Raw genomic sequence first — 27,113 nt, 5'->3', positions numbered from 1 at the left:
ACCCTTCTTTAATCAAAAGAGGAAAATGTGCATAATAAATTGCCATGGCTTTCGGATTAACTTGCTTTCTGCTTCAACTCTTTGGGCAGGAAATGAGTATGTTATGTGCCATGATTACAAACAAAAGCAGCGACACTGACGAAAGACAAAGCTTATGGGGCAAGGGGTTTTTCCACCCTATGGCCCAAGCAGTGCAAGCAGCCACCCCCTTGAAAGCAGCCTGACGGCATCAATATTCTTCTCTGCAAGGCAGCAAGACCCACGCTCCTCCCAGCTCAAAGAAGGTGATGTTCTCTCTTAAATCCATGCACCATTTTTTCTGCTATTGATATTTAAATAGCAATCATTTATGCAAAATAAAATTGATTTTTGTGATCTTTTGAAGATAGCGGGAATCACTGGAAGAGACAGAGACGGCTAGACACACTGGAAGCCCTATGGTGGCCCTCTAGCAGACACGTTATAGCTGCACGGACAAAAGGATGAGCCCGTGGCTGAGAGGCAATGTTTAAAAGTAGCCGCTTGCATGCTGCTATGGCATTAAAAAGAGGAATACATCTGGGTGCTTGTTTTATTAATGCGTTTGGGTGAACGAATTTCAAAAGATCTCTATTACTTTGTTGATACCAGCCTCCTCCAGACAAGAGAAAAAATTCACTTAAAATAACAGCTGGTATTAGAACAAGAGTAAAACACATTCACCACATAAATGAAATAATTGTAATCAGAAGAGTGGAGTTATCACACTAAGAGGATTTCAGTGAATAGATGAATTCTGTGTACAACATAATCAAATTGTCAACATTGTTTAGTCTAGTTCTACTTTTATTCATTTCCCGGCTTTTCTGATTAATTTAAATAGTGGTTAATTGAGTAATGAAACATTCAGGAAAGTTCAGCTAGAAGAACAATTTGCTAGAGACAATTTCCACTTGTTCTTGTTAATTCACAGTTCACTAGTTTCAGTACATCAGTAAAAAGTCCAAAAGACTATTAGGAGAAAACTGGTATTTTTGACTGAGGGATGCTTAAATTGTGAAGCTACTCTGAAGGGCTCGGTAACACCTAGCACCAAAGCCCTGAAGCACCAATAAGACTGGTTTTATATGTTATGCAAGAAATAGAAACCTGGGGAATTTCCCAAGGGGGAATATCCACGGCTAAGAGAAAGAGGAACCTCTTTTATAACCCACCTTTCCTTCTGACCATTTTATTTGCCAATAGTGCTGAGTGACAGCGAGAAAAAGTCAGTAGCAAAGAAAAGTTTATTATATTACCCTTGTCCATCAGCTTTTGTCTTCTCCAAGTTCAGTGATCTCGTTTGGGGCCAGGGAACCTATTCGTGTTCAATTAGGCTCAGCCCAGCCTCGGGAAAAGAAGCAGTTCTTGCAGGCGGAGAAAGCGGCTGGTCGTGGTGGCGAGGGCAGCAACAAATATTGCAAAATGGGACAAAGAACATCTGTTTGCAGAGGGTGGGCTGGCACGGGCGCCCAGAAAGCTACCAGCATCTGCATGGCAAGTGTAAATAGACTCTGTAGGTAAGCACGTTGATAAAGCTTACTCTTTGCTGGAAATATTGTTCTTCGTCATTAATCATGATCTTACTCCTTGTCCAGACTTTTTTTTTTTTTTTGTTAGAACTTAATCAAGCTTAAAGAACAGCCTTTCCAACTATGCAGCTGCTTTTTCTTTATCTTACTCTATATTCATGGACTGGTCTTAACAACGCCGGCTATAAAGCGGATAGTATGAGACAATACGTTTAACCTGACATTGTGATAAAAGATACTATTGAAAAAATTATAATTCTTTGAAATGGAAGCTGATGAGGCAAAAATGGACAATCTAAATACCATCGCTCCAAATGGTAGAGGTGGACAAACGACGCTAGAGTACATTATTCCACTCCACTGGATGAAGTGACTTTCAAGGACTGATTAGCTCCATGTCTGAGAGGGTTAGCCCCCTGCCTGTTATAACAAGTGCCTATGAAAGAGAGAGCTGATCTGACAACTAGCTGTGCCAACCGTGAAGTTATTTCAATACTTTCTCTGCTAACAAGTTGATTAATCCCATCATCATTTTGAAAACCTATTTTATATTGAATAAATCATTTTCTAATAAAGAGCAGTTAGGAGGTGTAAAACTTTGACTTCTTCCCAATGATGCTATCAGCTCCTCCGGAGATTTTACCACTTCTGGCTCTCTGCAAGTTTTCTGTGCTGAAGGTGATTTTTTGTCACACCGACTGGAAAGTTTTACTTTAAAAATGCAGCCTTTAATATCCTAGTGACAACATCACATCATGCATCTTCTGCAGTGAAAACATGTACGGATCTTACTGCAAACACCAATGTTAAATGTCTCTGTTATTTCTATTTCTTCTACTTTTTTCTCTTGCTACTACTATTAAGCCAAATGTGATACAACCAAATGACTGCTGCCTCTGGAGCCGCATGACAAATACATCACTACACACAAGGGAAAGCTCCAATATAAAGTCTTGCATTTGCAACACCACATAATTGTTTGGAGCATTTAAGAGATTGTAGACAGCCTGTGAGGAAGAAAAAGGGTTCCAATTAGCTAGGGAAAGTGCTCATTTATGTACTTGGAAATGCAAAGATTTGAAAAATATAGAGCTTAACATTCAGTGGAATTGCAATAAGGCAAATTATAAACATCAGAATAAGCATTTTGTTCTCGTAGAGCAGTTCCTATAATGACATAAACATTAAAAACCATCCTGAAACCCAGGGAAAAAAAAAACCCAAACAAAAAGGGGAACCTATATTTTTTATAATATAGGTCCAGGATTTCACATACGTTTAAATACAAATTGCTTTTTAGGGCAAAGCTATTTTGTACTGAGAAGCTGTTAGCTTAATGATTTAGAGGAGATAAAACCAGACAAAATTAATAAGGAGCATCTCAGAGAGGAAAAGCTACATTAGTAATGACCAGAAAGGTTGAGATCCCTGTATTGTACCTAACTGATAAAACTATATCAATCAAATCTGTCCCTGGGAGTTGGGCAGTGGAAGTGTTCTTCCTTTAGCTTTTGGATGGAGTCCCTTTGCCTGCACTAGAAGAGAGGTCCTTTAGCTGACAGTAGTTGCGAACCCTTGAAAAACCTCCTGTGGATATTCCAGTTAAGCAATCCTCCCCACTCACGAGTGAGTTGTCTGCCCACGTATCAAGGCAAAGGTTGGTTGGTGAGGAGGTGAATGGCTGGTCAGGCTGGGAAAGTCCAGTCCACCTGGAATACCAAGCTCCGTCTACACGAAGACTTCAGTTGGTTGTGCAGAGCCCTTCTCCTGGTAGGAATGACAGTTTCATCCCTTTGCGGGTTGTTTATTATTTTCCGACATTTTCCCCAAGGACAGAAGGCATTTTAGAGTAGTCAATCGGGAGAGCAGTTTGGATGGCAATATTGCAACTGCCCATTGAGTATGTGGGGGGAACCAGTGGAAAAAGGGGAGATCTGAATTTCTAAGAACTCTTAAGCACAATTCAAAGGTGTAGCTATAAAAGATGTCCCTCTTGCAGAGGAGGGCCTTTTCTCACGTGTCCAGTGTAATGATAAGGAATGTGCCCTTGGACCAGAGTCGTTAACTAAGTCCACACCACTTACCAGCTGGAGAGAGAAGTATCTTTTTGGTGGGGGAAAATGGATAGGAAAAGTGGAATAAGCGCATTTCTAACTTCCTTGCTTCCCGCTCCACTTTTACAAATCTTTTTCTTGTCTATTTTGGAGTTTATAAACAAATAATTGTATTTGGTTGTATTAACAGTGTTTCAAGGTGACTGGTGCCCCATTTCTGGTCATGATGAGCCTTCAGATTGTCATCCTGAGGCAACTCTGAAGCACATTGCTCCAAGCACTGTTCAAAGCAATTGAAGACACCTTCCCTAAGCTACAAGTCAGCAGTAGTGCTACAGGGGTGACTGTGGGAGGAACAACCACCTGGTGACTATTAAGCACCAGGGGAAGGTGGCTTGGCTGAGAGGAGGTTGTGATGTGGATTTGTGAAGAACCTCAGGGGCTTGATGTGTCCCTCTGCAGTGATTTCAGCCTTGCCTTAGTCTGGGTAAGAGAGGTGTTGCTGAATTTCTCTTTTACAGAACCAGCAAAGATTTTTTCTGTGCCTTGCCTTCAAAAAGCTATGACTCCAATATCACCTGGTGTGAAATTCTGAATCTACGCCGTGCTTTATTGTAAAGTCCATGCCACAGCAGAGGCTCTATATGCAATAACCTTGGAACCAGGCTGGTGTCGTTTTTCCTCTGTCGTTCCCGACAAAAAGCCTCCTAACACACAGGTGTCACAAGCTACAGCCTGGATTTGGGTCCGTCCTCTGCCCAAGGGAACTCCAGCGCAGGTTTCTGATGTGCAGAGTTATCAGTCCGCACAAGGGGTGGGGGACAGCACAAACTCTCTGTTTCTCCTGAGACATTCAGTTCTGTAGGAAGATCTAAAGCTTCCCTGGGCTGGAGAGGGAAGAATGGAGAGCAAGGACAGGTCTTCAGCCCAGTGCTGGGGATGTCCACCTGTTAAAGATGGGCTTCCCAGTTTCATCCCTTGTTTCAGGACTGCTTCAGGATTTTATCCAGTGATTGTTTAATGTGGCCTTTGCACGCTGACCAAAAGAGCACTTGCTGCTGCATATTTTTGCAGTAATCCTTGCAAGTAAGAAAACTGCAGCTCATTTAGCTCTTCCCGGGGCATCAAGGCCTGCCTCAGGCAGCGTGGTGATGGGGCAGGCTTTGCATTGGGAATATAAAACAATCAGACATTTGTAACAGACTGAAACGCACACATTTTTGACTGATGCGGTGTGTGGTATTGTGAAAATCCTTTCACCTATTTAGATTACTTCAATTTGTTTCTTTTCAGTTTTTTATTATAAGGATATCAGTAATGCACAGTAAGCCATATTTTTAATTGCTTGTATTAAATAAGTGAATCACAACACTGAATACTAAAATAATAGAATAAATTTACAAATGCTTCTAAAAAATTACAATTCCTCTTCAAATGTTGGATTTTTTTTTTTCTTCTACAGAAATCTGTGTGTAGGCTATTTTTAATGGATCTGATTAATTAAGCAAGATATTGTTTACCTGGGACTCTGAAAATTTCTACGTTATGAATGTGGAGATGTTCCATTAAGGGCCGTTCCACATTTTTAAGATCTCATATTCTTAGCTACACTTTTTCAGGGCATGAGCACATCTAGTTAAATACATATCCAGAATTACAAATTTGTTTCATTTTGCCCTATCTCATTCTTCTTAAACGAGAGGAAAGAAGCACTATCACAGTAATAGCAATGACTAGAAAAGAAGAAAATAAAAGCTGAAAGTTCTAATCAAAACTGTAATCAGAAAGATGACAAATGGTGAAGATTATTAAATTTTCTTTGCTCCCTTGATGAATTTAATAAAGAACTAATCAAAGATCATTAGAAGGCTTTTGTGCTTGGTGTGCATTGTAACCGGATTGCAATCGGAATTTATGTTTTAGTGGTTATCTAGGGTTGAATTGGACATGTAAATATAGAAAAGAGATATTTTTAGCATTTTTCTTTGAAAATATTTATTTTAAAATGTCAAACCATTGTATGTTGCTTCTACACTTTACACAATAAAAGCAGAGCATCTTTCACTGTGGTTAGAAATTTTAAAATTAACATCAGTGTTTAGTTTGAATTTTCTAATGATCTTTGATTATTTCTTCCTTTAATTTTTCAGGAAAATTACAAAAGAGACATCTATTTCCCAGGCAATTATGTGAGTATTCCAATTGCTAGGACTACTGACAACTCACAGAATGCCATAATAATATGGAAATTCACCTTCTGCAAATCTTCAGGGTTAATTTAGTGTTCTTAAATTTTAAAGGGTGCTTTTAAATCTCCTTTTCATATCCCCTATTTGGTGCTGGAGTAATAATACTTATTAGGTGCAGTAACTGAAGGTGTTATAGTACGAGCCATCTATTTCATTTTTCCTCTGACTCTCGATCTCTGCAGTCTCAGGCTGGATGATGAAAGAGAGATTTTACTTCTCTCCTTTTGGTGAAGTATAATTAAAAGGATAACTAATGCTTGGATATGCTGGAAGAACATGTGCACTTCAAATACCTAATTTATAGGTAGCGAGAGTAATGGTATGAAAAAAAATAATCTTCAAGCTCTTTTTAAAGTAACTCTTTGGAGAGTCTAGTTGGCTGGAGATATATAGCCAACTGGTTGGTTATGACCGGGTGGAGAAGCTGGCTATTGATTTCGTTTCCACTCGCCCTTCGTGTCACCTGGGCACTTTCTGTCTCCCTAATTGGAAAGTGCTTACAATAGTGTGCGGGCCATGCCTGACCTCACCGTCTGATCTATTTGTCTGCCACTGAATAGAGTTTTGCTCTTACTATTACTTTAGCGTTTGGGCAGATTTCTTGCAGTAATGTGTAAATATTAAATTAATTAAAGAGTTAAGAGTTGTGGATCTGGTGCTACAGGATAGTGTGGGATCTAAAGTGGACCAATATGACACTTCATCATTTCTGTGGGAACAACATAGAAATTTAAAGTAAAATTATTAAGACTGTGAAGGACACACAAAAATTTATTAGGGCACTCTGGCAAGAAATATCAGAAGGCTCTAGCCTTCTTCTACCATGTCCACTGCAATGGAATCTACCCCAAATCTAGTCATTACATATCACCAGATTAGAAATCCTTATTGTTATTACTAAATGGGATGCCACAGCTTGAGTTGGGGATTTTTGAGTTAGAATATCTGTATGTGAAAGAATCATTTAAAAAAACATCAATTTGCTACCCAAAAAACCAACAGCTACTTTAAGTCTTAACCAACTCCCCTGAAAGGAATGGGAGACTCCCTTGGTAGCGGTGATGTGCACAAGATCCTTAAGGTGTTTATTATGAGACGATTATACTAATTTTGGTGTTACCCGCCTTGTCTCTCATGCAGTGAGACCTATAGATATACATGCAGAAACAGATCAGCTGCTCAGGTGCTCAGAAAGAAATATTATCACCCAATATCTAATATAGATGCACCTATATTTTATTGCTTGAATGTGCAGTGTCCAAAAGTGTGAATAGGCTTTTCAATAGAAAAACTGTTAAAGAAAAATGGGATATTAGCCCCCCATATAAGTGCATGATAGTTTCAGGAACAACTCTTTCTAGGACTAGTAAGACGCGGGATCAGGATCAGAAGGCAAAGTTAGCTTTGGCTTGATTCCATATTATTGAGAAATTGAAAGTGAGAGAAAGCTTGGCCTCTGTGAATTAGCAGGGGATGTAAATTACTACCTGTGTAATGAACAGGTCAGTAATTTCAAAGCTAATGTAACTCGACCACATCATCAAATCTACAGACATTGGAAAATGTCAGATAATGGTGAAATCCTAGCAGAAACACCTTCTGGCGTTCAATCTGCATAAACTGTAATTGTCTGCCAAGCAATAAATCATTTCAGTCTTTTTAAGAGAGCAGATTTTCAAGTGTTACAGGCTTACCTTCTTTGGATGCGAAGGACCGTTCAAGGACAGGAGCAGCCCCTGGCCCTTCAGCCACGGGCGCAGAGGTGCTCATGCCCGCGCTCCCTCCTCCGCCTCCCCTGGGAGCACCCCCAGGCTCAGTCTGTGTGGGGCGCAGACACGGAGCTGCACGTGCCATGAGCACTGCTGGGATTTCTTCTTGGAAGGACCTGGGAAGTTTGCTGTGGAGGGGTCCATGAGGAAGCGAGGGTGGCTGCAGGGTGATCAGCTGGGGGCACAGGAGGGACACAGGGAGCGGGTCACTGCAGCACAGATGCGGTGTTCACGTCCCTTTAACAAACAGGAGAGGAGAGGGAAAGACCCCAAACCACGTACCTCACTTGCCTTCATCATCAGCGGATGTTTTAAATATTTTTTGTGCAGTGTTGAACATATGTGTGATTAACAACTGCTCTCTAATTCAAAGTTTGGCCACTCTGTCTTTACATCTCAAGAACAGGAATCTACTGATAGATATCTACGCAGCTAAAAAATGTGAAGCCAGGTACCTTGAGGGTGGAGAAATGATTTGGGATGACTTAAGCCTCTGCATGGCCATATGATTTCCCAAGACCAACCACAGAAAATGAGATATTGATGAACAGGAAGACAGGGGGTGGAAGGAGCATTTTTCTTGGGAACCTGCTTGCAATAGCCCTGGTAATGTTCTTAAGCAGTAAGGAACAGGAAATATACAACTTTGAGAAATTTCCAAGGCTTGACTGCCAAACTTTGGAGAATAATTAGCCAGTATCAGGAGCTTCTAAGGTGCTAGAACAGGTAAGAAAAACGATTGAAAACTTATGAGAATTTTCTGAAAGTATAGTTTGTTTAGTTTTCACAAATTTATTGTGGTTTTGCCATCCTGTGTTAAAACAATAAATAGTTTGGTTGCTAAATCGTAGTTGGTGATAAATCCAGCTCTGGGTGATCTGCTACGAGAAGACATTTTATTTATCTAGGTTGGCAAGATCTAAATACAGGGAAGTGGGGGAACTCACAGAGCCTAGCATTTCCACCTATTTCCATAGGACATTCACTGGGTTACAGAGGTAGCAGTACTTCATGAGCTGGTTTTAAAATCCGCTAAAACATGAATCTGTGTGTAACAAATGTCATCCCTGGACCATAAATAGCCAGGAAAGAGCCTGCACATCATCAATATAAATGAGAAAGGTACTGGATGTCAGGGGTCTCAGAGGACATTGCAATGATGAATGAAAACTGCTGCTGCTTCTAGGTAGCAATAGTTCATGATAGGGGTAAAAGAAAGTGATCAAATATTGACAATGGGAAAATAATGCCAGGAAAACTGGGGTTTGGGTGATTTCTAGAAATACTACAAAATTCAGTACCCAAGCACCAGCATTTTTCCAAGTACCCTCCAGAAACCTGTAGTGAGATGGAGGAGGTGTAGGAGATATAGGAGATGTAGGAGACAATCAGATTCATGTTGACAGTATTCAGCACTGTAAGTGACCATTTACGCTTGCTTGAAAATTACTTGCACAACTGCATTCACCACATGGCACAGTACTACAGAAAAGAGAGACAGCTTCTTTTAGGTTTTCTTTCCCATGTAGAAGGAACCCTCAACTGGAGACATGGTTCCTTCTGATTTATAGTCCTTGAATCTAGGAGACATGGAGTACAGGGTTTATAATGTGTGTGCAGCTGCATCATGCCCCTGTGTCCTCCTACAATGTGCCAGGTGAAAAGAAGGATGTGCCAGGCTGTTGTCATAGGACCTACAATTAGAAATCCCGCCTGCATAGCACAGAGCTGCTGTAGGGCTCCTCTGAACAGCACCGAGTTGGAAACGGAGCATGTTCCCAAGAAAGCACAGTTAAACTTGCTTTTATAATTCCTGGAGAGCCATCACTGTCCTCAGCAAAGTGTTTCAGTGACTAATTAGCATCATTAGGAAAGTGCCATACCTCATTTCAAGCTTGAATTTGCCTTGTCTGAATTCCAGCAGTTGGAGCTTATTGTACCTTTCCTTGGCAGACTGCAGAGACCTTTATTACATTTTTGAGTCCTACACAGACACTTGCAGACTGTGATGAAGTTACCCCTTAGAATCTACCCCCTGTAGTTAGCTAAATAAATCCAACATATCCAGTCTTTTGCTCTAGGACATATCTACCATCCCTTTTTTACTGCCACGCATCCACTTTTGAGTCAGGAGAATGCACATCTTTTATTTATGTCCCAGGTCTTGTGTCCACTCCTTTTCAGTTTGACTAGAAAGTCCAATAAGAAATGTTAGACCTGCATCTATTATTCACTTTTATTTTATTGGTGGATTTTCTAAGTGCATCTGAGTGTGCAGGCACTGCAGAGGCCAAGGACTGAATATACCCTGAATCTGAGACATTAATAAATTGATTTCTTTTTTGTTGTATAACTGTCATTACTTTAAACCCATTGGGTCTCCTTTCCTCTTCAAGAGGAACAAAGGACATTCCAACTCTCCCCAAGAAATGGAGGGCTTCCAAAAGAAACAAAGAGACAGGCCATGTAAAATAAAAAAATCCTCACCTTGCTGCCGCAGGAGAGACTCGGTGTGTTTGGGGGGCAGGGGGTTGTGCGCTCGTGAATTGTGTGCATTGCTACTGCGGCAGCACCAGCACCACGCACGTTCCCAGAGCCGGGCTCAGGCAGAGGAAGAGGGAATGGGAACTGGTGGCAGAGGATGGGGTAAAGCCTCTCCCTGCGGCTGTGGCAGGGAAGAACAAAACCCCTGCCTTGGATCAGCGCTCAGTGTCAGGCTTGATTTTTCTGTGTCGCAGCCAGAGACTGCACACTGCTTTGACCTCAGGCTGCTGTGTGAAACCTGTCTTCCCAGCAGGGGTACATCCCTTGGCTGTGGAAAGCATCCCACATCCCTGTTGTGGTACCCATGCTGCCGTATGAGGTCCCCATCCCATTCCCCCATTTTCATCAGGCCTTCATCTTCCCTTGGCAAGTGCCAGAAAATAGTCCTGTAGCAGCAACAGCAGGGGCTCGCGCCTGGTCCTGTTACGGTGCTTTCTGCCTGGAAATCTCAGGGTGTCTTACCAGCATCACCCTCTCAGGTCAAAGCTAGATTTAACTGGCAGCAAAACCCCATTCTGCCTTACTGTTAGTTTTATGATTGATACTGTTTATTTAATTTCTCACTTATCGCTGGCCTGGGATTGTACTGCAGTACAGTAAGAATGAGCACAGCTATGTATAGATACAGCAGTAAAGGGATTTGTACCCACTCGATATTTATTTCTAATTACTCCAACATTTTGAATTAAAGTAAATGGGGAAAAAATATTTACGTTTTCTAGGCTGTGTTGTTACATTTAGATAAAATAAGCCATGGCTGTGGAGAAAAGTCTGTGTTCAGATTTCCCCCAAAGCACAGAGGAAGTGGAGAGGCGTGAGCCAAGCAAGAGGCAGCCAGTGCGGTGTTGTAGCTTTCTGCCTACGCTTGGGAACCTGCCGCCACAGAGGATGCATCTGCACTGGAGTTGAGGGTGCGATGGCAGCAGGAGATAGAACACTGGCTTCTGCAGAGGCCGCTGCCCAGATTGCTGGGGTCCGGGGTGTGCTCTGCTTGCTGGATTGCATACTCACCCTGCTTTCGTTGCCGGAGCTCGTTGGAGTAAAGCTGGTGTGGGGTGTGTTTCCAGACACTACAGCACACCCTTCGCACTGCTCTGCAGACACACACATGTGTGCACATACATGCAGCCATACACAGGCAGAACCTGGACTCCTCACCCCTGCCTGGTCCTCTGCTGAGTTCCTGCAGCCAGGGCTCTTTGCCTTTGCCAACAGCATTGCGCATCCAGGCTGGCTGTCACCCCCCAGCTGCCTCTGGCACCCAGGCTGATCCTACAGAGCAAGAACAGTTAGCTACATGATATGGAGCGCACTGTTAAAAAAAGCCCCCAGACTAAAAATCACCCCAGAACTCATTCAGACATAAGCCTCCCCTGAACTCTCCTGTGGGCTGGGTAGACTGTTGCCTTGCGTTCTTTGTAACTGAGCAGAGTTAGTGCAAGATGCCACTTTTTCTAGTTTGGGGGGTTTTTTTAATATACATCTGCATGGAGAGGTGCCTTTCTCTGGTGGTTCCTCTCCAGCCTGTGTGCCTCCTGGCACTACACAGCAGTAACTAAGTGTCTGTTGTTCAGATGTTATTCACCTTTCCCTTTTGTTCTAGCCAATTTTGTTGGTACAGTGTGAGAAAACAAGTCAAGAGAGAGGGTTATAATGTTCGTTTCTAAGAGCTGTAGTGAGTGCTACATTTGTACTTCTGACTTGTTGTCTTTTATTGCATAATAAAAAGTGAAGAAGCCAAGTACTTTTTTATACGAGTAGAAAATACTTGTGCCCACAATTTAACCCCTTAAGTAATATATAGCAATCAAAGTGTAATTCATAGAGTTTTTCAAATTATTGAAGGCATTGTAGTGCAATACTGCCTATAGTTCTACAGTTCCAGCTTGCTGGCTGTAAAATATATCTTACTGCTTTTATAGTTTTAACTGACATTTCTTTACACAGTGATTTACGGAGGCATAACAACACGCTCAGCCAGCTTGTAAATTAGGTGGTATAATAGAAACCATGAAGAAGCTTGAGTCTTGGACTGAATGTTATCACTCCATGTGTTGAAAATGACTTTAATGTGTTAATAATGACTTTAATTGAGCAGATGTTACTAGTGAGCATCTTATGGCCATTGAAGGCATTTTTCTTTACTCTTCTCCTTAAATAGCTCAGGTAAATTATGCAGACAAAATGATGTCCTAGCCCATTACATAAAATCTGAGGAAATAATTAAGGACTTAAATGAAATATTCCTGTTGAGAATGGAAGTTGTGGCTGTTTTTAATGTAAAATATTTTCTCATTTACAAATCTTGTGGAAAAAAAACCAGAAAGCATTTTTTGAACTTCTACCTACCTACATCTTTAGAATTAGGTACAACTTTAACACAGCTCATCAGAGTAATTAGCTATTTACCATCTAAATCATGGTGAAAGTATCTTAAAACTTCTTTTGTGCTCTTATCGCTTTTTAAGGAGCACATTTATACACAAATTGCTGGCATCTCTGTATCGAGGCTTTGATCTCCTGCACTATCAGTTGTTGGCTCAGGTACAAGAGACTGTAAAATATACAAAGCTGTCTGCTCTAGACTCCAGTTGAAATAAAAAAGGAGGCTGTTTATACACAACCACTCATTAGCTAAGTCAGTCAATATTTACATGTTGCAAGTATAATGCCTTCTTTACGTTAGATAAATTATTTAATTCAACCACTATGAAGCTTCCTTTCAAGAGACTAACTTTTACAAATAAATCACTTTTTAGTTCCTTGGCTGTAATCATAAGCTGAATACAATCCTTTTCTGCCTTTTCTTTTTTATCCCAACTGCTTGATCAGCTTTGGTGCGACACGATGGAGTGTTTTATGACTGATACATCAAGCCACTTATGATTTTGTTGCCGTATAATATATTTTTTTTAAATGTCATCAAACTGGGCAACCAGCTTTTGTGTCGTGTTACATATATTTTCCAAGTTTGCTGTTAATCTATATGCTATAGACTTAGTACACTATCATCTGAGAATTAAAGTTCAAGCCTCGAGGTTCTGGCAGCTGCCAGCACAGCCAGTGCCTTGCTGACAGAAATGCACGTAATGCATGAGATGCCATACAGCTGCTGGTGATTTGTTTCCTGAGTAATGCTTTCCAACAAATTAGGGCTAGAATCAACAGTGCCTTTCTCCATTTGCACCTCTCTCTCTGTTAGGACTTTTTGTTGATCTCCAGCCTGACTCCTTCCTGGCCCACCAGGTCAGCTGTAGGCAGAGGAAGAGCCCAGAGCTTGGTGTCTCCTTACTATTTTAGTACTTGAAATGGCACACAAATGTCATGCTTGCAGGTGATTATAACAATAAACAATAAAGACAGTAGCAGCATCTCTTGGAAAGAACAGGGAATGAGAGGGAAAGGATTTCTGGCCTTATGTACATACAAGAAAATAAAGACATGTGCTCATGCATTTTCAGATATAGCGGGTGTTAAATCCTGAGCTAAAGTTAGGTTTCCAATATTCTAAAAAATAGAGTGGGATTTGGGGGGGGGAGGGAGGTTGCATTAAGATACATTCAGACTGCTTTCAACATGTGGCTCAGAAGTTTGGGGGTTTTTCTGCGTTTGTATATGCACATAAAGAAAAATATTCTCCTGCCATTATGTATTCTAGCTGGGTTTTGTATAGTCCTATCATTCTTTCAACATTTCTGTGGTGAATTATGTTAGTGACGTTTTCGTGTGTTTCAAAATATCTTTCAGAGATGTAAGAATGCAAGTGACGTTATTTGCAGATGTCACCTCTGCCAATTTTAGATTTTTTATGTGTTTCTTCAATGGCTCTAGTAATGACTGTTATCTTCAGCCTTATTAGACCCAATAGTTTATCATATAGAGCCATTATTTCCTTAGTGGAAGTCCTTAGCACTATGACACTAAAGCTGTGTATGTCCTCAACAGATAAATAAGGAGTGTTTTGCAGGGGGAGCACAAATATAGGTTAGGTTTATTCCACAGAGAAGAGTAGAACATAAAGCCGTATTTTCCATTTTGTAATCTTTAAAGAAGGGAGAAAAAATATGGGTTTGTTCTTGCTCCACCCTGAATTTTCAATTTGCGGGTATTCCTGGAAATTCCACTGATGCCAGTGATTTATTAACACCTGAAAGATTTATGATCCACTTACTTTTCATCTTCTGTTGCAATTCATCCGCTTGCTGATATTGCAGCCCAGGAGAGACGTGTAAAATTAAACGTACGCAGGTGAATTGTGAGAAGAAGGGATGCGACCAAAAGAGCATGGTCCAGTTGAATTGGTGTGCTCCTAAGCTACCTGAGGGGCCAAGGCAAACCTCCCTTGCAAAGCTTCGTTGCTTCCTAACAAGCTGAAGGGATTGCTCGTGCAGCCTGCAAACACAGCGAGTCCTAATGCCTTGGTTACACCCTGGTCCCCTGGGGGGGTCACGTCTCTGCTTTGGGCCCCCCCCTCCATGTCGCCTCACACAGAGCCCAGCCGCACCAAGCAACAAATGGCTGTGGTTAAATGCCCTTCACTTCCCAACTTGGCATGGATGGTGAAATCAGGCTGGGTGAAGGAGGTTTGGGAGATCATATGAAACAGCATAAGCAAAAAAAATCTCTGCATGTAGTGAGGGAAAAAGAGGGAGGGAAGAAGGGATGGAAGAAAGGAGGATTATTTTCTGGCTATCTGTAAATCGGCAGTGATTTGGTGTTTGAGATTTATCTCCTATCGAAATTGTTGCTTGAGAAAAGAGGGATAAAACTTTGCATTGGTGTGAGCAGTTCCCCCTCTCGCTAGAGCAGGCAGCTTTCCCCAGCTCGGATCACAACGCCGTGAGCATCTCGTCCCACACCTGCCTCACGCATAGGCGGGGGTCCTCCTTCAACCATCCGAATCACCCCCTTCCCTTTGTTTTCTTTGTGGATACCTGATGCCAATATTTCATTTCTGACCAGCCTCGGTGTCGAGCAAGTCTCATGGAGGCTGAGTGCAGGAAGCCTGAGCCAGTGGCGGGTACTAAACCGGGACATACCTCTCCGCCACTTGAGAGGTCGGAGTGGTGGAGCTGACTCATTCCTTGTAGCCATCAGGCTCCTGGGGGCTGGAGATACTGTGGAGCCAACGTACTTGATTTTAAAGTGGGAGAGAGCTGCAAGATCCTCTCTTCACACAGCATTTCCTTCTTGAAGTGGTATTACTGTTGGCTCTAAAGAAAGCATGTTCTCATACTAAAGATTACACTAAAACCCACCATGTATTATTTATAGAGTAGCTCCCAGGGAATATTTCCTAATTTGAAGGAAAAGCTTGTGGGTTTTTGATGGCCAAAAGATTTTCTACTCATTTGACCACTCATTTTCTACTCATATTTGACTACTGTGAAATGATTTCCTGTTATTAGCATAAAAGAGATCTTTTGTGCTATTGCTCCTTCTGCCTTAAAGACGTGAAAATACAGGTTTAAGATGTCTCGTGAAGGAAAGCAAAGTCATCCATTAAGGTCTTTACTACGGTCCTGAACGATTCAGACCTGTGCCATATGATGTAATGTAATAATGCCCTTTATATTTTATTTATGTGAAAAAATGTCAGTACATTTCATGCATGACAACTGATCGGTAGCTGGTCGGTTTGGGTTATTTCTCACCAGCCGTACGTACTGCATACAGTCTGTGAAAGCACAGGAGCATATATTTAAGTTGTGTAGACAGTATATCAGAGAATCTCCCCATGCTACCAATTAATCTCATAAAATGTTAATGTAATCCCTTCACAAATATGTAAATGCAGTGCCACTATGGGTCTGGCAAATAATAAACAATAGTTATCTTATCCTGGCCTTTTCCTTCATGTAATTCTCAGCAATAATTTAGTCCTTGTCTTCCACTCTGAAGGATTTAAATGGAATGACCTTAATTCTGGTTTTGTTTGCTCTCTATCTACTAAGCAGCTGCAGTGAAGACGAAGACAAACAGTAGATTAACAGTGGTACCTTTTATAAGGCTGATTAGTTCTTAAAATATGCTCAGTGGAAACAAAAAAGCATGAAATGAGGTCTGAGAGAGAGGCTTTTACTCTTTTCATTGAAACTGCTACATGTCTTTCAGTAACCCACAGATACTGACTTTTCAATGAAATATTTTCTTGGAGGGCGGTTGTTTTTGCCAGCACAGCCTGTATAATATTTCAGAAGTGCAAGGTACGTACTTCTAAAATCATTTTATCTCATTTGTTTTTCTGGTTCAGATGAGAACTTCGTGGTGGTTGAATTAAAAATATTTACTGATATTGCATATCATCCATTTCTTGGTGATTGTAGATATAATCAGCTGTTAAAACCAACACTAGAATAGATACGGGCGATAGCTGTAATGGGTGCAGCTGGTATTCCTGCAATTTATATGCACTTTGCAGAAATATATTTTTAATATGTCCAAAGCATGTAGGAGAGAAGCGATTCGAGGTAACGGGTTGGCAACATGGTTTGTGGCGGGGCTTAACCGCACCTGACAACACGCTGCGAATTTTAGGACTTGATGTTGGAAAGAGTTTATCCAGCAGCCAGCAAGGCAAAATGTACTTACCTGAGCTGGTGTTAGTTAAAGCCACTGCCTGATAAAAGGGTAAAATAATGCCTCGATTGGGATTTCTGTTATTACACCTACCTCCCCCAAAAGGTTACCCCTTCTGCAGCACATGGGCTGCTCCGTGTGCTCATTACCAAAATGGAGGAGAGAGCAAGCTTGCTGATTTAGCCAGCTTGCTAAATCACCCACATCCCCTTCCTGAAGCACCTAGGCATTCCTTAGATGTCTCCTATCAAAATCCTGACCCAGCCTGACCCCGCTTATCAACCGCTTGTTGTTCTTTCAAAGAGTTGAAAGGATTACGGCAGATTAGCTAACACAGCTCCCTTCCCTATATTGTTCTGTGTGACAGTCAGTTCTATCATAAAAATAAAATAACAATTTTAAAGCAAGTTTTGAGAGTGGGTGTACTTCTAATTTGCTGAATCTCATGTTTTGGTACAGCTGAATTAATTTTTACACTTTTAAAATCTATGTTTATCAGCAGCTAGCTATTTTTTCCCCCTTTTTTTTCTGGAGCTGGTTTAGTTGTAATGAAATTCACCTCATGTCTAGTAAAATTCCACCCTCTGAGAAGACATTTTCCCATGTGATGTAAAATATATGTTTGTGTTTGGTATAAAATGTACATAAATACATTTTTCATCTCATTCTGATGTCTGGTTTGGTTTTTAAAATATGTAGCTGTTCATGTACCCAGCACTATCAGGAATAGCCACAGGGTATTTGGCATAAAAATTTGGCTTGCCAGGAAGCATTTCAGTTTGGAACTGTAGCTGAAATCATACAAGAGTGATCCACACTCTGAATTTTGGGGGGGAAAATAAAAAGGAGATAGAATAAAATGGAAACAGAAAGGAAGAAAGTAGCTGCTACAAAGCTGGGACAAAGGCATCATCAGAGAGAAATTCTAAGGGAAAGCCAAGCTCCCAAGAAAGCCATGGATCTGAATTACTGAGTTTGCAATAACGTCAGGTTTAAAAGAAAAAAGTCAGTTTGGACAGCAACTTCAAAACCTGTCTCTCCAGCGAGAACAGAAGTGAGGTCCCGGAGTTGCTTGTAGACAAAAATGGAACAATATGGCACCAGTTCCCTTTCTGAAAACAAATAAATTATCCCTTTAATTCTTATCTCACGTTTGGTTTTGACTCCCAAGGCGCCAGTGACATTACTTGTTTAGCACAGATGCGTATCATCCTGAAGAGTTTCATGTGTTTTTTTCTGGCATCATTAACTTTCTTGAGATCAGGTCAGGAAACAGGAACCATTCACACACAAAATGCAATGGCACACGTCAAGCCTTGTTTGAGTGTACCTCCAAGGGGGTGGCTCGGAGGTGAACAGGCTGTGACGACCACCAGCCCTGCTGCCTGCAGAGCACCAGTGGCTCCCCACTCGGTGCATGGCCCATGCCAGCCAACCCATCCTGCCAGCTGGCTGGGCACCTCCTGGGCTCAACTCTGCCTGCTCCTATGGGCTTGCTGTTCCCTTGGCCTGCAGATCTGGCCTTGTGGGAGATCCTGGGCCAGTGAGAACATACCCAGAGAGCCAGAGTTTAGTCCTGGATCTTTTAATGTTGTGTAAATGGTTGTGACAATCTCTTGTCCGTTTGTATGCTAAAGTCTGTCCTCAGGTTTTTTTATTAAAAAGTCTCCTTTGAACTTTATTTTCATATCTCTAGTCAAAGAAAATTGGCAAGTGGTCTTCATCCTCATCATCTTCAACCCCACTGGTCACTGCATTAAGTTTGCAGAGCACAGAGCCATATAGGACTGTGGGTCTCAGGACGCTGTGTGTTTTCTGCTTGTATTAGGAGAGATTTTAGAAATTCTGGAAGGGGAGTCACTCTTATTTAGAAGTTGAACTGTGGGTTTGAGAGATGCAATGTTGGCGGCAAGGGCCGAAATCACATTTTGGGTTTGAGCAGTTGCATGGGCACCAACTGTTCCCCACCTGCCTGGGGGGGTTTAAAGAGTTACACGTTACTTTTTGTGCACTTCAAGAGACGTGAGACAACCCTGGTCTGGAAACTGCATAACCACAGTAGCTGTGCCACGGTGTCTTGGCCGAATAAGCCCTGCTGAGGTGCAGAAAGACAGAAGATTTGGCAGTTCTGTCTGGAGCAAGTCCCTTTTCTCTCTCTCTGTCACTTGTGATGGTTAGGTATGCAGAACAAACTCTTATTTTCTTTTTGTTGCCAAGTTATTAATTGATGTTCAGGAGAGGATGGGAGGAAAGAAGCTTTGTCTGGCTCTGAAAAGCACCAGATGTGCTTTTTTTTGAATTGAGGAGAGGAATTAATTAAAACGAGGTAATAATATTAATCTGTCAACTGCAGTTAAGGTTGGCTGTAACAGGAGGGGGAGCTCTCAGCGCATCAGGCAGGGGAAAGGGGGCTGGGGGGGAGCTCGGCTCTCCCAAACCGGAGAGGGGCTGGGGGCCCTTTTTTTCAGGAATGAATATTCAGTGATGAATGCGGGTGGAAATGCTGATGGGAGGAATGAAGTACAAATTAAGAAGCATTGGGATTCTTCTTAAAGTGTGTCTGTTTTGATTGCTATTTCTGTAGATTTTTGCTATGTATTATATTGTTTAACAGAGCAAAAGAAAAACAGAATACATGTTTACTGTGTACTAAGCTGTAAGTACCTTTTTCAGACATCAGTAATCATCCTTTCCAGCTGAGAAGGCAATACACTTGCAATAGAGCTCTCCAAAAAACAGCAATTGTCCTATTTTAATGTTTCTGAAGCTATCCCTTATGGAAAAGCTCTCCTGAATTTAATAAGGGTAAAATGAACAGGGCTATATAGTAATTTCATAGAATTAAAAGAGAATTAGGAATTTAGCAGGAATTATACCTCTGCCATAGACGAGGCTGGCATTAGCTGCTGCAAGGCTGTGCGCAGACCTGCCTCTGCCATGTGAGCAAATAATCTGTGTGCATGTATGCGAGCGTGATAAATCCTGATTTACTAACCAGCCTCGGAGGTGTTTGTGCACACGCTCTCCGCCGGAGGTGCCGGGCCCGTGGCCGGAGCACCTCGCAGCAAAGGAGCACGGGGAGGCAGGATCACAGCAAAATGTGGGACCAGCTGGAGTCCAAGGTGAACTCTAAGTAAGAGAGTCACTGCACTTCAATGTCCCTTGGCAGACTATATGAAGACGAGCAATTTCTCTAGATTTTAACAGTAACTTCTGAGAAAATTAGAAATTTCTGAGAAAACTAGAAATGAGAAGGGATTTGGGGATGTAATGCCCACGGGAAGTCATTGTGGCACAGATGCCCAGGTAATGACGTTATTTTGAAGTCCCCACTCTTAAGCTTTAAAAGCACACAGACTCTCCATGACAGGACAATCTTTTTTTCCCAAAGGACAAACCATTTCTCTGTTACACATAATAGTTATTAAAAAGTTTCATATACATGGCGAATTTTTTTTTTCCATCTGCACCCAAATTATTTGGACATTAGTCAACAATGTGCTCCTTGGATTATGTGCTTGTATCGGTTCCCCTGCAAAGAAACCAACGTTGCCTACTTTTTGGTTTTAGATTCCCAATCTGACACGTGGAGGTGCTGAGCACCCAAGGGGCAAAAACTTCTTTCAGATGCTAAGTGTGTGCCACCAGCAGTCCCCAGTGCAGGAGACACACGGGGTACGGGATCGTCCCAGCCTTGCTGGGCTCAATAAACAGTCCACACAAACAATTCTGACTAAATAAGGAGGAAAAGGTAAAATGTCATTCTCATTTTACAGATATGAGTGGGGGAAATTGATGTTAGCAGGTACTACCACCCAATTCAAGCTGCTCTGTGAGGTTTTTCAGAACAGCCATCACCTGTGCCAGCAGTCAAAATCTCTCCTGACTCCACATGCGTGGGATATTGGGCAGTTCAAAGCCACGGCACACGCACCCCAGTGGCTCCACCGCAGATGGTGAGCGCATCCATAGCTGTCTGAGTGCAGGTTCTGGCCCTGCCAGCTTTAGAGGTAAGCTGGGTTACCTCCAATACTCATTTTTGCTTGTTTTCTTTAAGAGTCTTGAGTTTTATTGATAAATTAGTGCTGTTTTGCCTGCAAATCCATGGAACTTTGGTGACATCCAGTGACAGGTTCTGCTGAAAGGTGTTTTTCCCCCTGGAATGACAGGAGAGAAATGCTGGTACCCTGCTGGCTTCCCCTAATGGGATCAGCAGATGAATTTGAACACAGGCTGGAAATCAGACTCTCAAACTCTATACTATTGATCATTTTAAAGCAGTTGCAATTTACATTAGGTTTGCTTTTTATCTTCAAAGTGTAAATTGCTATTGAAAAATTGTTAATTGATCACAATTTAAAGCCCATATCTTGTCTGACAATCCATTTAAATATGGTAAAGGTCTTCAAAAAACTTTCTCAGGCTTCTCCCCTAATTTTCCTGAGATGTCTCTAACAGAAATTGTCTGAATGTCAAAGTCAAACCTGTGAATAGTGCCTGATGTTTTAATACTTTTTCGGACAGTTTAATTAATATTGGAGTAAAACCTCATGTCTTGGAGAAAAAAAGAAAAATCAGTGATTACATACTCTGACAGTGATATAAAAAGTAATAAACTAACTACGGTAGCTTACTTGAGAAGGCAGACTTTCATAGATTAAATTTTAAAAACTGAATTATTGCATTCACCTCCTAAAGTGTAGTGTTTTAAGCTAAGTAGAATCCAGGGTTAAATGACATTGCAAGCTGGAGAGAAATCAATGCATAGTTAAAAACTATATTCAAGCTAAATTGCCAAATGGTTAGCATTGTGTAGTAACATTCAGATCACGGCAATTGTTCTTGTAATAAATATAATTTCTATAGCATTTCCTTAGATTATTCAGTTAATCGTCAGTGCTGTTTTACCTCTTTATAATAATGCGTGCTTTCTTTTAAAAAAAAAAAAAAGAAAAAGAAAAAGAACTTGGTTATTTCTTTGGTCAGGGCCTATTTGCTCCTTTTTTATGTGAGATTTTCAATACTCGGCAATGATGCCGAGCAAAAAAGGTCCATCCACTTCACTTGTGATGCCTCGTGCATTACCTAAAGCACAACAGAACAATGCCAGACAACAGAGCCTTTCTCCCCGCTAACAATGCAGTCACCATGACAACCAGCAGAAGAACGTTTGGCCAGAAAAAGCTGGGAGCTTGGCGGACCAGCCTAATCAAAAAATGGAATAACATGACAACAATTACACTGATGAGTGAGAGGGAAGCTACAGATGCATTCAGACACCTATGGCACTGCTGGCTGGATGCATTCAGCTTTTTTTTTTTTTTTTTTTTAGTGTCTTGTGTTTTTTAAGAGCAGGTAAATAGACAAGATCGAATTGTGTAACAGAATGTCAGTGCTCTAGTTAAATTGAAAATTCCTTTTCTTTTGCTGTGCTACTTCAAGCACACTGAAGAGGCTTTAGGAGAGATGAGGTTTTGAAGTGAAATATGTAATAGATACAATATGAGTGTCACAAGCCAACTTTATTTAGCTTTAAAAATGTAAACTCAAATTTTCAAATACGCGGATGCAAATAAATATGACCGGATTCTGCAATGAATAACCAGTCTCGCCTTTCTCTTTGATTTCAGAAAACTGAACACGTGTCAAGCTTTGATTAGAAGTGATGGCTTGTTGTTTTTAAACCATCCCCTTCTGCATATTAGTATCTGCTGTAAAATTTATCGCGGCATTTTGTGCAGACCTCTCTTCCAGCTCCAGGGAAATGAACTGCAACTGTACATGTGCCACGAATCAAGCAACAGACATAACAATGTACTTCTTCTCTGAAATATCCCAAATTTAGCGTCGCGCTAATAGCCTCCTATTATAAGCTCCCAATTGTAGGTTTGAAGTTCTGGTATTTTCTTTATAGGAAAGGGGGGGAAGGGAATTTTCACTGCTATTACTGAAAAAATGTATCTGTGATTTCTACTGTTGAGAATAATTTATACGTGTTAGGGAAGGGGATGGAGGAGGGAAGCTGCTGGGTTTAAATGGTGAGGTATTTGGGGATAGCCAGGAGATGTTTCAGTGATTTGAAAGCAGCAGTGGGCACAGACCCCTGGCCATTTCTTTGTGTTTATCTAACAATGGGATGCTAGATCGTGCCGTCAGTCCTTCCCATACCACCCCTGCCTTAGCCAAAACTGCCTCTCTACCGCCTCCTACCCTCTTTCATGCTCCTGGCTCCTGGGTAAATCTTGCAGCCAGCTTTAGATAAGATATCACATGGGATTATTAATTACTTCAATGTGTAATTAAAAACCACTATCTGAAAAAAATGCTCGGGCAAACCTTTGCCCTTGCTTGAAACACTTTAAACTTGACTGGTTGTGGAAAGGAGCCTTTAGCCATTGCAAAGAGAAAGCTGGGGGATTCTCCCACCAGGAGCAAATCTTTGCCTGGCACAGCCGTCAGCAGTCATCGCTGAGCCTCCGCCATGTAGGACGGGGAGACTGCTGGGCACCAGGGATGGGGCATGCACATCTCAACAAACTGAGGGTGTAATGCAAACCAGCAGCAAAGCCGAGCGGTGCTTACATGCAGTGGTGGTCACGCACACACTGGCATTGTCTCCTTATGTTAGCAGTACATTTTAGATTTTAGACTGCTAGATTCTACTTCTACTCTGTCACTCTCCCAGTAAATTCTGCTCTCCAACTTGCCCACCAGATTCCTAGCACCAGCTTCACACCTGAATTCAGTAGTCAGCTAGAGACAGCTCCACAGAGACCCTTAACCCCACATGCTACTTGTTTTGTACATGTACAAAACTCTTCCCTCTTGCTCTCTGAGATGTCTGCATTTCACTCAGACACTGATGATGATCACCTCCTTTGTGCAGCCATCTAAACCCCACCATTCCCACCAAAAATGCCTTAACTCTAGTTGAGCTCAGGCTTTTTGGAATTAAAGTTCCCAGACCAGCAATGAGCTCATCTCTCAACATAGAAGTGCTAACCCTCATCACATTCACCTGGAAGCTGGGGATATTGGTGCTATGAGGATGGACAGAGGCAAATTAGGAGGTGAGCTCTGGTTGTTTGCTGGGTACCGTTTAGATTAAATCAGATAAGGTGTTGGAAAGATCAGATAGAATAGGTCTGGGTGATAATGGTAAAGCTTAGCAGAAACCTTGGGAATAAAATAGAAAGGAGGGAAACTGGAGCAATTAAGAGAATAGGGACTGTGTTGAAGACAAGTTCAGTCAGGCTGGAGAGTGGGGATAGAGAATAGATTAATCCAGAGGAGGCTAGAACAAGGCTCTGTCCCCTCCCCTTACACCAGGCCTGTTGTTGCTACACCTGCTCTTCTGCTTGCCCTAATGAGTGTCAAATATTAGAAGAGCTGGGTTTTTCCCTCTCTTCTTTCTTTTTTTCTTTCCACAGAAGACCATGACCCCTTGCTCTACTTCTGGCTCCCTCCACCCCATTAAATATCCTCAGGCATCCATGAAGGGAAGCACAGAAAGAAGATATGTCATAGGAAAGTAGGCCTTTTTTCTATGAGAATTGGGGCAGCAAAGCCTCCACCTGCCTGTGAGTGCCCTGTGAGATAACTTTAAAAGGCTGATATACCCGGTGGGCTATTTTCTTTAAAAATCTGCCTCTGTAAGAGAACTGTAAAGGTAGAGGCAGATGCCTGCTCAGGAGGTGGAGAGAGTCTGGACAAGAAGGCCACAAGGCGCGTTGGGTTGTTACAACATCTCAAGAGAACAAGGCAACATGCACTGATATGCCAGATCAAAAGAATAAAAGAGATCTTGCAACTGTAAGAATTAGAGGCATGCAGAAGAAGCAATTACAAGGAAATGCGACTTAAGGTCTCCACACAAATCCCTGAGAAAGCAGAGGATCAATCAGGAGCCGATAGAGTTGGCTCCAGCCACACTTCTCTCCGACTGCGTGTACTGGTTGTGGGGGGCTAACACGGTGCTAAGTCTGCTCTCGTGCTGGAGCCAGCCCTCCCTCACGGGTCTCGCCTCCTCCTTCCCCGGCTGTCCCGGGAGACAGTGGGCTGTGCAGGTGTGCCACGCTGGTTTGGCATGACACTTATACCAAAAAATGTCTTTATTATCTCTGCAGGACACGACTGATGCTTTGGATGTGTCCTGTCTTTAAAGAAAATATTAAATACAATCATTTGAAAGGCTAATTCTAGAAGGATTTCTGTCAATAACTTGCAACCAGACCAAAAGCTCTCTGAATAACCCAGTTTCATTTTTCTGTTATCCAGTTCTTTATTCATCTTTCAGTTCTTGGACTGTTCCTCAATTTATCCTAGTGAACTAACTATTTCTTATACTCTGCCACATCAAAGACCTTTGTAAAACCTTAGGTCTACCATGTCTATTTTATACAGAAGAAAATTCTTAATAAAAAAAGAAGGCATGACCTATTTCTCCTAAAGTAAAAACCAGTGTTGCATTTCAAATATTTTTATCCTTCATACCTCTAATCATTGATTATTCATGGCATAACCCATATGTCAGATAGCTATCAACTTTTAAAATTATAGTACTCAAAATGTAGGTGCCCAGGTAATCCCATCCCACCAGGTAACATGTCGGTTATATATGTGAAAATACATTATCAGCTGCTTTTCTGAGCAAAAGCGGGGAGAAGAGAGGAGAGGAGAGGAGAGGGCACCAGAATAGGGTCCTGGCAGAAGACATCAATACAGCAAGGAGGGCTCAGAGCATGGGAAAGATCGGAATAAGGAAGGGGGAAGGAGTATCCCCAGAAGGGTCTAAAGAGGATGTTTACTCCAGAAGCCTCTCTTCTGGATCTGAGCTGCCTGCTTACTTCAAGTAAACAAGCACTTTTATTGCTTGCACATGTACACAACCCAAGGGGATGCTCCATAGCAAAAAAAAATTTATACACCTTGAAATGTGATATTTGTTTCCCTTAAAGTGCGCCAGAAAGCTTTACATGCTCCTGAGGTCAGGCTACCACTGGTCTGTACTAGCCCAGGGCATTTTTTGCTGTTTTAAATACAGGTGTTATGTTTGCTCTTTTTCAGGCAGACAATACCAGCCTGACTTGATAGATTTTTATTTTTACTCCTTTCTATAGGGCTCACAAATTCATGTGTCAGTCCTTTCAGTAGTCTGGGAGGAAGATTATCTCATGTACCTTCCTTGAGCACATTGAGCTTTTTGAATTCTTCTTCCACCTAAGGTAGAAAATTCTATTCTAACCATTTCTAGATACTTTTCCCATTAACCAAGCTGCTTTTCTTCCCAGCTCCTACTTTGTTAACCTAACTGAAACCCAATGTAAAATAATTTAGTTTGGGGGCCATACAGATGTTATTTTTAACGTCATTCTCTTTTCTCTGTTCCTTCTCCTCTCTCTCTTGTTGAAAGCAGGGAACATTTTGACGGCTAGTTTTCACTTCCTTTGGAAAAACATTTTGGTAAAACCCTGACCCTGCTCTTCACATTACCTCAGAGTTGTGAAAATGTTTGCTTTCTCTTTAATATGCAGTAAATGAGAGGTGCTCAAAACATGCTTCTTGATCATGCCAGATTTTACTGAGCATAAAACTCTGTGTAAAGGACCATAAAAAAAAAATTCAGGTCTTTCTTTATGCTTAGGAGATATATTAGTAATACAAAGTAGAGTATTATTGCTGCAAATGTTCCACTAAAATACCAGCACACACATTTTTTCATTGCTACCCACAGGTTTTGATATCAATGAGAAAAAAGTGTGATGAATGCAAAAGACAGAGGAAAACATCGCTGCCAATGTCATATATTGTACATAATGTACAATTGTATATTTTTATATAAAGTACAATTGTATATAATTGTAATGTGTTGTATATAATGTACATTATGTTATGTTATGTTAGATGCTGGTCTTAATGAACATGAAAACAAAACTCCAGGTGGCATTCTGTTTCAATTAATAGAAAAGTTGTGTGGCCAAGTTTTTACATATAATACTGTTCCTATTAAAAATGTAGGAACATTTTCCCCTTGTACATCATTCCAATCTTTTTTTCAAAGGAAGGAGTATATTTCTTAGCATAATATAATCTTTAAATTGTTGTGGGGTCTTGCAGGGTTCAAACATCTCATTTCTTTTTAGTTTTTCTTCCCCTGGTATTTAGAAATCATAGTAACAGACAAAAAAAAAGCTGAACTCAAGAAGAAATATAGTGTTTAAGTTAGAAATAGAAGATTGATTAGTGTGTTAGTGGAACCAAATGGTAATATTTACACAGTATATTTATTCTTTCACTTTAATTTTTCCTTTCTGCTTTTTATATTTATCCTTTCCATATAGCAGACATATTTCGATCTAAGTTGCATAT

Source organism: Egretta garzetta, unplaced genomic scaffold, assembly GCF_000687185.1.
Source record: "Egretta garzetta isolate BGI_Z169 unplaced genomic scaffold, ASM68718v1 scaffold79, whole genome shotgun sequence".
NCBI classification, from domain to species: domain Eukaryota; kingdom Metazoa; phylum Chordata; class Aves; order Pelecaniformes; family Ardeidae; genus Egretta; species Egretta garzetta.
The sequence above is the reverse complement of the archived record's forward strand: the minus strand, read 5'-3'. Positions refer to the sequence as shown.